Genomic DNA, 13,549 nt, shown 5'->3' on the forward strand with positions numbered 1-13,549 from the left:
TATTCTCTCTAATCAAGCTACTCTCAAGAATTATGTCTAAAAACACCCAACAATAAAACTTTTTAAAGAGCTCTCCATTCAACTTTTCATTGTTTTGTGGTCTTCATATCAATAAATGAACCTCATTTTATACTATGATTAAAGTTATATAAATAAAATTATTCATGTAAATTAAATATAATTACAAAAAAAATATCTTTTTCATAATTTGTGTAATGTGGAATTTTTTTTAAAAAAAAATAATAATTTTGAATGCTAATATCTTATTATATAAATTAAATAAAGATAGTAGATTTTGTGTATGAAATATATCCAATATTAGGCTCATTTTATAAATAAGGAAAAATTACTGTTGTTGGGATAGTAATTATTACCATTTTTTTATTTTTATAAAAAAAATCATTAAATGGTTGTAAGAAGAAAAGAAAAGTTAAGTAATTGCAATAGCATGTGGGCCCAAACATTGGAGAGTTATCTCTCCTTCAACTCCAAAGGTATCTCCCTCAAGAGCCACTTTATAAAGTGTCTCCATGGAGAGACATGGAAGACACTATCAAGAGCCCCATTGTTGGGTAAGAGGTGGCTCTCCATTTTCTCTCTCCTTAAAGAGCTAGTTGGAGAGCCCCATTGTACATACTCTAATGACATCTCAGCATTGTCCAATTATAACCACATCGAGACATTAAGTAAGATCGGGGCATGATCTGACTCATAAATAGGAAAGTGTCTCACATCATAGTTCAAGAATATGGAAATATGCTCCTCTGAGGCTAGGAAGTGGTCAAGCATTTCCTTTACAATACTGTCTAGATCGTTTCTGCATTGCCATGTAAAATTACTACCACGAAAACCCAAGTCTAATAAGCCACAATCATCATTCGAACTTCTTGATGCATCTAGCTGATATGACTATATGTTTTATTCATATAAGTTCCTCATCATTTCCTCATTTGGTCCCTTTATAGGTTGTTTTCAACTTATTCCAGTTATGCTTGTTTATAGGCAGCTCAGTCATTTTAATTTATAAACACAGTCATGGAGTCCGAATGAAGTTCTACAGAAAAGTAGAACGAGTTTCACTTACGGCCCGTTTGGTAGTTGGTTATAAATGGTGGTAATGGGAATGAATTTGTGTGTAAATTTGTGAAAAATATCCTTGTCCATTCCCATGGTAATGCTAATTTATCCTAAAGTCCACTTTCCTTCTTGAATTTTCATTCCCATTCAATACCACCTTGTTAGGTGGTAATGAGTGGTAATGAAAATTACTTCCCCTTGGAGACAAAAACACAAGTTTAGGGGTGAGATTGCTTGTCCATGGAGAAAATATGCCTCCCCATGGAGATTTTAAGGGTGCTTCCCTAATAAAACTATACTTAAAATTCATTCCCATTACCGCAATTTATTAACGACTACCAAACGGGCCGTTAAAGATCTTCGACGAGTATTTAGATCCTCTCAGCATCATTACACTCCACATAATTACATACCCTTGACTTGCAGCTCAGAATCAACATTATCAAGTAACAAGAAAAACAACGAAGAACTAATGTTCCACTGTCATAAATTATCAACTTAAGTAAATAACACCAGCAGTGCATGTTACAATGTCATAAATTACAGCAGTTAGTCTTGTAAGAGACCGTCTACTTTTAATTTAAAAGTAGGCGCGGCCCAAGCCCAATATTAAGAAGAGAATAAATCATTTTTTTCAATATAGTGACTAGTTTAATCTATTTAGTGACCATTTTAATCTATTTAGTGACCAGTTTAATCTACATTAATAACATTCTTTAATTCATTTAGTGACTGATTTAATCCATTTAGTGACTAGTTTAATCCATTCTGTAAGACTGTCGGAATATTTTTAAAAAGTGTTTGTTCTAATTCGAAATTCAAAGGGAAATAAAGGAAAGAGAAGAAATTGACGACTATGATGGTGCAAGATACCTAAAAATAGTGTTAGGTTAGAGAGAAATTGAATGGGCTTATTAGGAGAATGTTGGCTTGGATTGTCTAATTTTATAATAAAATTAGACCGTCTATTATAATAATTTGTGAAATTCCAGTCATGTTAAAACAACATCCAAAAAAGAGAAAGAAAGATTACTTCTATTACAAAACTGGAAGAACTAACACCTGTTCCTATCATACAAACAAATGACAACAGAGTTCTAGTCCTTCAGTTGGCAAGGTTAAGATGAAGAACATTCAAGACAATGCTGTTTACGGTTTAGTGCACCTCAAGTGCAGCTTTATATCAGCAGCCTTATGGTGAATCTCCTCTTCATTCCACTCCACAGATTGTGATATTGTTAAGTTTAGGTTAATGTTATGTGTGATTATCTCATTCATCAATCAAGTATATATATACATCCTGCATCTAGGGGCCCATTAGGAATAACATGCTATCTCTCACGTCTATCTTAAATATCTAAAGATAATTCCTAACACCCTCCCTCAAGTGGGAGCATGCAAATCACGAATGCCCAACTTGGACAACAAAAATTCAAACTGAGTCCTACCAAGTACTTTGGTAAAAATTAAATATCGGCCAGCTGAAACTTAGTAGGAACATAGGACGGACTCACAAGACCTTTAGTCACGGCATCACGAACGAAATGACAATCTGCCTCAATGTGTTTTGTACGTTCATGAAACACCGGATTCTAGGCAATATATAAGGCAGATTGGCTATCACAATATAATCGCATGCATGCAACATGTTGAATTACGAGATCACCCAATAACTGCTTCAACCACTTTAATTCACACAAAATAGTAGCCATCGAACGATATTCTACCTCTGCAGATGATCGAGAAACTGTAGGCTGTTTCTTAGTCTTCCAGGAAATAGGAGAATATCCCAACAACATGAACCACCCACTCACAGATCTCCTAGTAAGAGGACAACTAGTCCAATCCGAATCACACCAGCCCTCCAAGCGGAGATCACTGTCAGAACTAAATAATATGCCCTAGCCTGAATTTTTCTTCAAATATCGAACCACGCATAACGCGGCCTCCCAATGAACCACCTTAGGCACCTGCATAAACTGTGATAAAATGTGAACAGAATATGCCAGATCAGGTCTCGTAACAGCAAGATATACAACCAGCTGATGATGCTGCTCCATAGGAAACTCAGCAAGTTTCGCCCCAAGTAACCCTGCCTCCGCAATGATATCCCATGCATACTTCCAGGCCCGGCCATGGGGCGGGGCCCCCGCCCAGGGCCCAGAAATCTATAGTTGGTTAAGTAATATATCCCGCGTCAATAACGTATAATCTTGTATTGGAAACATGGTGGTGGTTTGCTTCAACAGGAATGTTGAGACAGTAGGAGTTCAGCGTTCGAATCCTGTCATTGCAATTGTTTTTCTTTTTGTTTTGTTTTGTTTTTCTTTTTGTGTTTTGTTTTTTTTTTGTTTTGTTTTGTTTTGTTTTTCTTTTTGTTTTGTTTTGTTTTTCTTTTTCTTTTTAGAATTGGCAAAGATGTTCTTTTATATTTTCTTCTTATAATATTTCCAACTTACTTCTTCATTTCCTTTCTACCATCCTATTACATTATTTAATTTTATTAGTCAATATGATTTTATATCTTATATACCTTGAAATTGTAAATTAATAAAAAATAATGTATATAACCTAAAGCCAATACTTAGATTATTAATATTCTTTATAGGTGTTGGGTGATAAAATATATTTTATATTATCGATTATATTCGTCTAGTTATTAGTTTATACTCCATCCGTTTCCTAAAGATCTTCCCTCTTTCCGTTTAAGGGTGTTTCCAAAAGATTTTCCCTCTTTTGCTTTATTCCTTATTTGGCAAAACAAATTTCCCTATTTACCCTCTCATGTCACTATCATATGGTCCACCATTACATTATTAATTCAATTTTACTCCCTTTCTCTCTCCTACTTTAACCCCTTTTATTTGTTTATTTATCTTAACCCCTTTCTCTCTCCTACTTTACTCACACCATGCCCCACACAACTTGATTTTCCTTGGTATCTGTAGGAACAGTAAGTGGGAAGATCTTTAGGAAACGGAGGGAGTATAATTTATTAAAGGCTACTTTATCCTTACTACAATAGTTTGAACACTTTATTTTTTGTTTGTTCTATTTCACTTTTACACACTTTTATTTCTGGCATGATCCCACTATTATTATGTGATTTCTCTCATTTTCAGTAAAAGTACCCACCAACTCCTATTACATACATCTATTTTTTAAAATTAAAATACATTTGATAATCATACTATAATTTATTTTTTACATTACGTGACCTAATAAGTATGTAACACCCCCACGACTCCTCCTTTTATAAACTAGGAGAAATTGCGGGAGTTGTTATGCCACACATGATAATACGTAAGGCTAATCAGATAATACAGCGGAAGTCTTTTAAAATAAACTGAAAATACTTTAATACAACGGAAATAAGAAAGTATGTAATTGAATTACAAACTCTGAGACTATCCCATACTAGTCCCATTTCAAAAGTCAAACCTTGACCCCATTGGTCAAGTAAAGTCAAATATAAAATTCAAGATAACTTAAATAATAAAGTACTCGTGCATTGAAAACTCCCATCCGGATGCTTATGATTTCCATGCACATCAAGAACTTGTACCTGCAACTTCTTCTCTAAACTCTGCTCACCAAATGGATCATCACAGGGTTGTTGAGGAAAAACAACAACCAAAAGAAACAAAGAAACACATACATCAGCAACGCTGAGTACATAACACAACTAACTAATGCGGATAATAATGCATGCAATCCTCAATCACTTTGGCTTGCTCTTCTTACGACTCTACATGCGACAAGCACATAACTGAACTTACTAAATACTTTCTTTTATTATTAATTGGCAATGAACGGGCACCGTCCTCCTCTTGGAGTCATACGGGCTACTATTACTTGTGTAAGAGATCCCACACCTCTTACTAAAGTTCCATGAACTTTAAATAACTTGACTCGAGAAATTTAAGCTTGTTAGTAATGAACGAGGGTGAGAGTGAGCCTCTAGACTCAACATTTCAGAGATAAAGAATACGAGTGACACCTAGTCCACTCAAAGATCTTGATAATTGGAATTCCATAAACTTGCTTGATAAAATAAAAGCATTAACATCGTCATGCTAAGCTATATGCAGGAGTATAGTTTCACACTAACTCCCCCCTTATGTTCAATACTCATGGGGGATCCATCCCAAGAGTTTTATTGCCAAAGCCCATTATGTGAGACACATTCACAATAATACATCTAGCAAATAAATTAATTTTTTTATCTTTCTTTAACAAGTGAATGCAATAAACACCATAATTAACTCAATTCTAAATTCTTTGAGACCTTGCTCATCTTATTACTTTAATGACTCCATGAGTCCTTTTTCTTACTTTCTTAAGGATCCATGATCCAATCAATTGAGTCCTTGCTCAATGATTAAACTACTTGTGAGACCTTGCTCAATAACTTTAACTTATGAGACCTTGCTCAATAACTTGATAACTTGTGAGACCTTGCTCAATAATATATATAACTTCTAATGAGACCATGCTCAATAAAATATATAACTTCTAATGAGACCATGCTCAATAAAATATATAACCTCAATTGAGACCATGCTCAATAATATATATAACCTCAATTGAGACCATGCTCAATAAAATATTCTCAGGCAAGCCCTAGCTTCAAGAATAACTTTAATAACTTTAATCATGCTCAAAAGCAATTAACATCAATAACATGCTTTTCAAATATAGGAATAACTCAAAAGTTCCATTCCTAATCCCCTTTCTAAGTTCTCAACATATACTCAAACAATTTCAAGGCATAAGCCTCTCCTTACTCCTCATGCTCAATAAAATATATATATATCCTTGGAAACTACTAAAGTCAAGGTCAAAGTGTATGTACCTTGATTACACAAAAATCAACAGTCAAAAGTTTGACTGGCTTTAATTATTCTTGAAACCTACCAACAATAAAGTACAATCAATTACTCCCTCCGTCCCATAATATAGTGCTTGTTTCTTTTTTCACGGTCTCCAAAACGTAACTTTGACCTTTAATATCTTCAATTCCTTATTGATAAAAAATATAAAAAGTTGATATTATGAAACTACACATTGAGACGAATCTAACAAGATCCTACATGAATATGTTTTTTTATATATACAAATGAGAATATTCGGTCAAAGATTTTAAAGTTTGACCACCAAAAATGAAATAGGCACTATATTATGGGACGGAGGGAGTAGTACTTCCAACAACAATTCAAAGCTACTAATAAATAAAAATCAGCATTTTAAATATAATAATAAAGCTGATTTTTCCTTACAAATGTTTTAAAAACTATTTTAAAGTCATAACTTGAAAACTTTTACTAGTAGGCAAAACCCACTACAAACTAATACTTAAAACCTCTTAAAATTAATTATTTATTAATTTAATTACTGCTGTAAATTTAACTAAAATAATAACAGATTTTTTTTTTTTTTTTTTTTTCAAGTGGTTCGAAAACCACAAATCTGAAAACAGCACAACCACCGGCGCCACCACGCACCGCCTGCACCACCACCGACGCGGCAGTGGGCAGGGTGGTGCTTGTCGGCTCAGTCGTTGTCACCACTGTCATCGCGACAGTGGTCCCGTCGGAACTCGTCGATCTCGCCGGCGAACCACCATTGTGGTGGCCGGAAATCGTGAACAAAGAGGAGAGAGAAAATAAGGAAGAAAAACCCCAAAATTTCAGAAAAATAATTACCTTTTTGCTTCCCTTTGATATTTGCAAGATCTTCCTACAATTTTTAAAAACAAAAACTAGATTAGAACTTGAATCTTTGAAGAAATTACTTGAAGAAAACTTACTTGAGGAAGAACAAAGGTTTGAGAGAAAAAGGAACTTCTTACTCCTTTTTGAAGAAAGTGGCTAGTGAAAAAAAGATGGGGAACTTTAGGTTTTTCCCCTTTTTATAGTAGTAGTCAATTTGGGTAAAAGACGAAAATGCCCTTACTCATCAAATTGCCAAAATACATTTGATGATCAATTTCCAAAATAATCTTCCTACTAATATTAATAAAATACTTTCTTGAAAATACTTAAATACTTCTTTGTGGAAATACTCAAATACTCTTTTGGTAAAATGACCAAAATACCCTTCTGCTCTTGAATACTGAAATTAAATAGCTTTAATAATTAAACATGATTAAAACTATTTAATTTAATATCTTAAAAATATGGGGGATTACAGTCTACCCTCCTTAAAAGAAGTTTCGTCCCGAAACTTAAACAAAACCTCCTCTCTTATTAAACTTTCAACTTTGAAATTTTATTAGCATTACGCCATAATATAGTTCTTTCTTAAGAAGTAGCCAAATAATACGCTACTAAGTAAAACAAGTAGCCAAATAATACGCTACTGAGTAAAACAAGTAGCCAATAATACGCTACTGAATAAAACAAGTAGCCAAATAATACGCTACTGAATAAAACTTTTGCCTTGAATTGTTCAAACTATGAAATGCTTACTTTGCTTGAAAAGTTTTTCCTTGAAAACTCTAAAAATAGTGCACAAATGCAACAAATTCTTACTAATTTCTAGCAAAATGCGCGCACGCACTCTACCCCCTTAAAGGAGTTACGTCCCGGAACTCAACTCACCTAGTCGAGAACTCAGGATACTTCTTTCTCATCTCGTCTTCAGCCTCCCAGGTAGCCTCTTCGGTACGCTGGTTAGACCACAAAACCTTGAGTATCTTTATATCTTTATTTCTTGTACTCCTCACCTTAGAGTCCAAGATCTTTACTGGTCTCTCTTCAAAGAAAGCGTCTCATCCACTTCTATAATCTCGGGTCTAATACGTGAGACTTATCGGGCACATATCTCTTTAGTTGGGATACATGGAACACATTATGCACCTTTCCCAAGTTATTTGGCAAATCTAAACGATAAGCCAATCTTCCAATTCTTTCAATGATGTCATACGGACCTATAAACTTCGGGCTAAGCTTTCCTTTTTGCCCAAAACGCATCACCCCTTTCATAGGTGACACCTTCAGTAAGACTTTCTCGCCTACTTGATATTCGCTATCTCTTCTATTCTGATCTGCATAGGCCTTTTGACGATCCTGGGCCGCCCTCATCTTCTCACGAATATATCTCACTTGATTTACGGTATCTTCAATCATTTGCGGTCCCAAAGTAACCGTCTCGCTAATATCGTTCCAGCACAATGGACTACGACATTTCCGACCATATAGAGCTTCAAAAGGAGCCATCTTAATGCTAGAATGGTAGCTATTGTTATATGAGAATTCTATTAAAGCCAACATCTCATCCCAAGTCTTAGGGTAATCTAAGGCACACGCCCTCAACATATCCTCGAGAGTCTGAATGGTTCTTTCCGATTGACCATCAGTTGCTGGATGAAAAGCTGTACTCTTAAGCACATCGGTCCCAAAAGCTTTCTGTAATGCCTCCCAAAAATGAGATAAGAATCTTGAATCTCTATCAGACACAATAGTGGAAGGAACTCCATGATGCCTCACCACTTGGTCACATATACTTTACCACACTATTCCATCGACCAATTGTCCTTCATCGGAACAAATTTTGCTACCTTAGTTAGTCTATCTACTATCACCCACACTTTGGTAAATCCTTTTGCTGTCTTAGGGAGACCTACAACGAAATCCATTGCTATGTCATCCCATTTCCACTCAGGCACTGGTAACGGTTGAATCGTCCCTTGAGGTCTCTTGTGTTCGCTCTTCACCTTCTGACAAGTCAAACACCTAGCAACAAATTCAGCTACTTCTCTTTTCATATTGTTCCACCAGAACATTAGCTTCAAGTCCTTATATAATTTATCCCCTCCAGGGTGGATAGAATAAGTCGTGTTGTGCCCTTCTTTCATCACTTTTCTTTCAACTCGGTGCAACTTGACGGTATGCACCATCTTCCATTGAATCGGACACTTCCATCATCATGGATACTAAATCCTTTGTCTTTTTCTCCTCGATGCAGCTTCTTTATCTTCTCCATTTCCTCATTCCCTTCTTGAGCCTTTAAAATTTCTTCATTCAATTCTGACTGGATTGAAATGGCATTTAAGCATGCTTCCACTCCACTACTTCCAACAACTTCAATGTTGAGCTTCCTAAATCGTCACACAACTTCTCTGGAAGTACCAAAGTACTTAAACTATGGCTAGACTTACGACTTAACGCGTCGGCAACGACGTTTGCCTTTCCTTCATGGTATAAGATCTCAAGTCATAGTCATTCACCAACTCTAACCATCTTCTCTGTCTCATATTCAAATCCTTTTGAGTATACAAATACTTCAGACTCTTGTGATCTGTATACAACTTCACCTTCACTCCATATAAGTAGTGTCGCCAAATCTTCAAAGCAAACACTATTGCGGCTAATTCTAGATCATGGGTTGGGTAATTCACTTCGTACGGTTTCAATTGCCTAGAAGCGTAGGCTATAACCTTTCGATTTTGCATCAACACACACCCTAAACCATTTTTCGAAGCGTCACTATATACCTCCAACTCAGCATTTTCCTCTGGCAACGTCAAAATCGGAGCTGTAGTCAACAACTCCTTAAGCTTCTTAAAGGCTTTCTACACTCCTCGGTCCATATGAACTTCGTATCCTTCTTCATAAGACTAGTCATTGGTTTAGCTACCCTCGAAAATCCTTCACAAAACGTCTATAGTAGCCAGCTAGACCCAAGAAACTCCTTATATCAGTAACATTCCTAGGTTAGGCCATTCGCTCACTGCGGTTATCTTCGACGGATCTACGGAAATTCCCTTCTTTGACACAATGTGGCCAAGAAAGCCACTTCTTCCATCCAAAATTCACACTTCGAGAACTTTGCGTAAAGCTGATTCTCCCTAAGTGTAGATAACACCATCTCAAGTGCTCTTCATGCTCCTCCTTGTTCTTCGATAGATAAGGATATCATCGATGAATACGACTACAAATTTGTCCAAATACTCTCGAAACACTCTATTCATGAGGTCCATAAACATCGCTGGTGCATTGGTTAAACCAAATGGCATCACGGTGAACTCATAGTGACCTACCTCGTCCTAAAGGCAGTCTTTGGTATGTCCTTCTCCCAATCTGCATTGGTGATACCCTGACCTCAAGTCTATCTTTGAAAATATTCCAGCTCCTCTTAATTGATCGAATAGGTCGTCAATCCTCGGTAACGGATACTTATTCTTAATAGTCACCTTGTTAGATCTCTATAATCATACATAGCCTCAAGCTCCATCCTTCTTCTTCACGAACAAAACAGGCGCTCCCCATGGGGAATAACTAGGTCTAATGTACCCTTTCTCGAGTAATTCCTCTAGTTGCTTGTTGAGCTCCTTCATCTCTGCTGGAGCCATTCTATAGGGTGCTTTTGATATAGGGGCAGTTCCAGGAACTAAGTCTATGGTGAATTCTAACTCCCTCGAGGTGGCATTCCCGGTATATCTTCCGGAAATACGTCTGGAAACTCATTCACCACTTTCACATGCTCTATCTTAAGCTTCTCTTCTTCCAACCTCTGCACATTACACAAGAATAACGGAGCTCCCTTCTGCACTTGCTTTACCAAACTTAGGCTGAAATGATCTTAATTCTACCTTCTTGTGGTTTAGTCTTGAAAGTCACCTTTTTCCCATTCTTATTCCTCAATCTCACTTTTTGTTCTCCACAAAGAATCTCGGCTTTATACTCCTTAAGCCAATCCATCCCTAAAATACTCCAAGTCTTCCAATGGAAATCTATGAGGTTGGTTTCAAAGTCTACATCCCCAATTCTCACAAGGACGTTCTCATAAACTCTTGGGCAAATTACTACTTCCCCAGATGGTAACATAATAGGAATCTCAACATTCCTAGGGTTTTCTAAGCCATATTTTGAAACAACTAACTTTGAAACAAAGAACGTTCGGCTCCTGAATCAAATAAAGCTTTAACAAAAGTGGAATTAATAGAAACATTACCCATAACTACGTCCTTAGACGTCTCAGCTTCTCTAGCACTTATGACATTCAACCTTGCCACTGCAGGCACACTAGGACCAGCTCCACTCGAAACGGTCTTGTTGTTCCCATTTTGCTTGTTCCCACCTTGATAGTTGTTGCCTCCTGACTGGTTTCGATTACCCTGACCAAACTGGTTTCCGCTCTTGCCCTTGTCGGTCTTCAACTCAGGGTTCTTGGAGAAGCACTCATACTCTCGGTGACCCAATTTGTGGCAGTAGTTACACTCCACCAGCTTTCCTTCACAATCCTTTCCAGGATGATTGTAGGGCACCTCTTGCAGAAATACACGCGTTCGTCTCCTTTCTTTCCCTTATTAGAACCATTTCCACCCTTCTGTGGTTGATATGGCCTCCATTCCTTTGGCCATTAGATTGTCCTCCTTGGTGAAAGTTATTTTGAGGCTTGAACTTCTTGTCGTTCCTCTGGAAATTCTGACTAGGATTCTCCTTCCTCTTATTGTTGAGCTCTCAACTCCAGCTTGTTTCAAATAGGAACCTAAATGAGCAGCTCTATCATACACTTCCTCTAAGGTCCTGAAAGTTGAACCTCCTAGCCCAAGCTTCACCTCAAGACTAAGTCCAGTCTCGAACCTAATTGCCTTTCTTTCCTCAGTAGGTACTAACTCGGAGCAAACTTCATCAATCCTACAAACTTCTCATAGTACTGCTCCACAGTCATGTCACCTTGCTTCAACTCATCAAACTCAGTGGCCTTTTGCCTCCTCAAGAAATTGGGATAAAATTTCTCCTTCATAGCTACTCCGAAAGCCTTCCAATCAAAGTCAGGCCTTGCCATTAACGTCTCCTTATGCTGCGACCACCAAAAGTCAGCTTCCTCCTTAAGGTAATATGCAGCTATAGCTACTTTCCTATTATCTGGACATTGGATAGCATCGAATAGCTTCTCGAAATCCCTAACCCAGTTCTCAAGCTTAACAGGATCACCCTTCCCATCATAAGAAGGCGGTTTACTATCACTAACCCTCTTAAACCAATCAACAGACTTCTTCTTCGAAGGACCTCTTCTAGCTAAATTCGTAGTCACTCGGACTAAATTCCTCAGCTGAGCATCAATTCTAGCGTTTCTATCGGCCATTGATCTGCCAAAAAAAAAATTGACTCAAAAATCGCTTATTGACCCTCAATATAGGTCAAAAATACTAAGCAAATGCCACGCTGACATTTAATTCGCAATCTCCTTTCTAAGGAACTTTTATACTAACTCTCTTACTAGAGTAGTAGATTAAAGCAGAACTAGCACTACTTTGTAGTCATACTACACCTTTCAGTCCAAACTGGACTCCATGCAAGTAGAAAATGCTAACCACGTTGCAATCAAACACTTAGTCACATAAAACACATCAAAAGTGCTACTAGAACTAAGAGCACTTACTAATCTAAGACACATAAAGACTTAGTGGCTAATGCGACGCAATGTACATATGCATATGCAATTCCCTTCCCTTTTTGCAATTCGACTTTGAAATACTTTTAAGTTCGAAAACTTTTGTAAAATAAGGTAATATAAACCTTGGAGCTCTGATACCACTTTGTAACACCCCCACGACTCCTCCTTTTATAAACTAGGAGAAATTGCGGGAGTTGTTATGCCACGCATGATAATACGTAAGGCTAATCAGATAATACAGCGGAAGTCTTTTAAAATAAACTGAAAATACTTTAATACAACGGAAATAAGAAAGTATGTAAATGAATTACAAACTCCGAGACTATCCCATACTAGTCCCATTCAAAAGTCAAACCTTGACCCCATTGGTCAAGTAAAGTCAAATATAAAATTCAAGATAACTTAAATAATAGTACTCGTGATTGAAAACTCCCATCCGGATGCTTATGATTTCCATGCACATCAAGAACTTGTACCTGCAACTTCTTCTCTAAACTCTGCTCACCAAATGGATCATCACAGGGTTGTTGAGGAAAAACAACAACCAAAAGAAACAAAGAAACACATACATCAGCAACGCTGAGTACATAACACAACTAACTAATGCGAATAATAATGCATGCAATCCTCAATCACTTCGGCTTGCTCTTCTTACGACTCTACATGCGACAAGCAATAACTGAACTTACTAAATACTTTCTTTTATTATTATTTGGCAATGAACGGGCACCGTCCTCCTCTTGGAGTCATACGGGCTACTATTACTTGTGTAAGAGATCCCACACCTCTTACTAAAGTTCCATGAACTTTAAATAACTTGACTCGAGAAATTTAAGCTTGTTAGTAATGAACGAGGGTGAGAGTGAGCCTCTAGACTCAACATCTCAGAGATAAAGAATACGAGTGACACCTAGTCCACTCAAAGATCTTGATAATTGGAATTCCATAAACTTGCTTGATAAAATAAAAGCATTAACATCGTCATGCTAAGCTATATGCAGGAGTATAGTTTCACACTAACTCCCCCCTTATGTTCAATACTCATGGGGGATCCATCCCAAGAGTT

The 13,549-nt window shown here is 36.9% G+C and overlaps 1 long non-coding RNA gene across 1 annotated transcript; it reads right to left on the minus strand.

Moving 5' to 3' along the window:
- Positions 1 to 4,419: 4,419 nt before the first annotated feature.
- Positions 4,420 to 7,003, minus strand: LOC130590120 (uncharacterized). The gene is made up of 3 exons (XR_008967784.1): positions 6,783 to 7,003; positions 5,933 to 5,990; positions 4,420 to 4,663 (listed from the first exon to the last, which is right to left on the minus strand). It is a non-coding gene; the product is annotated as an uncharacterized LOC130590120 (long non-coding RNA).
- Positions 7,004 to 13,549: the final 6,546 nt, after the last annotated feature.

The sequence above is a fragment of the Beta vulgaris genome, chromosome 9 (genome assembly GCF_026745355.1).
Source record: "Beta vulgaris subsp. vulgaris cultivar EL10 chromosome 9, EL10.2, whole genome shotgun sequence".
Lineage (NCBI taxonomy): Eukaryota > Viridiplantae > Streptophyta > Magnoliopsida > Caryophyllales > Amaranthaceae > Beta > Beta vulgaris.